This window comes from Lycium ferocissimum, chromosome 8, assembly GCF_029784015.1.
Source record: "Lycium ferocissimum isolate CSIRO_LF1 chromosome 8, AGI_CSIRO_Lferr_CH_V1, whole genome shotgun sequence".
Taxonomy (NCBI): domain Eukaryota; kingdom Viridiplantae; phylum Streptophyta; class Magnoliopsida; order Solanales; family Solanaceae; genus Lycium; species Lycium ferocissimum.
In genome coordinates, this window is record NC_081349.1 from 58,866,648 (window position 1) to 58,866,858 (window position 211).

A 211-nucleotide genomic window follows, 5' to 3' on the forward strand; every position below is an offset into this window, starting at 1 on the left:
TTAACCCCAAAATTTATTTTTTACACTTTGCCCTCAAGTTTATTTTTAACCGACCCACCCATATAAACCCCAAAAAAAAAAAAGGGCCAAAAAATTGTTTTTGTTAGTTTCCCCCCATTTTGGCTCTTCTTTTTCTTTGTTTCTTCTTTTTTCTTGCTTTTCTTTTCTTTTCTCCTTTTTTCCCTTTTTCTTCTTCTTCTTCTTCTTCTTC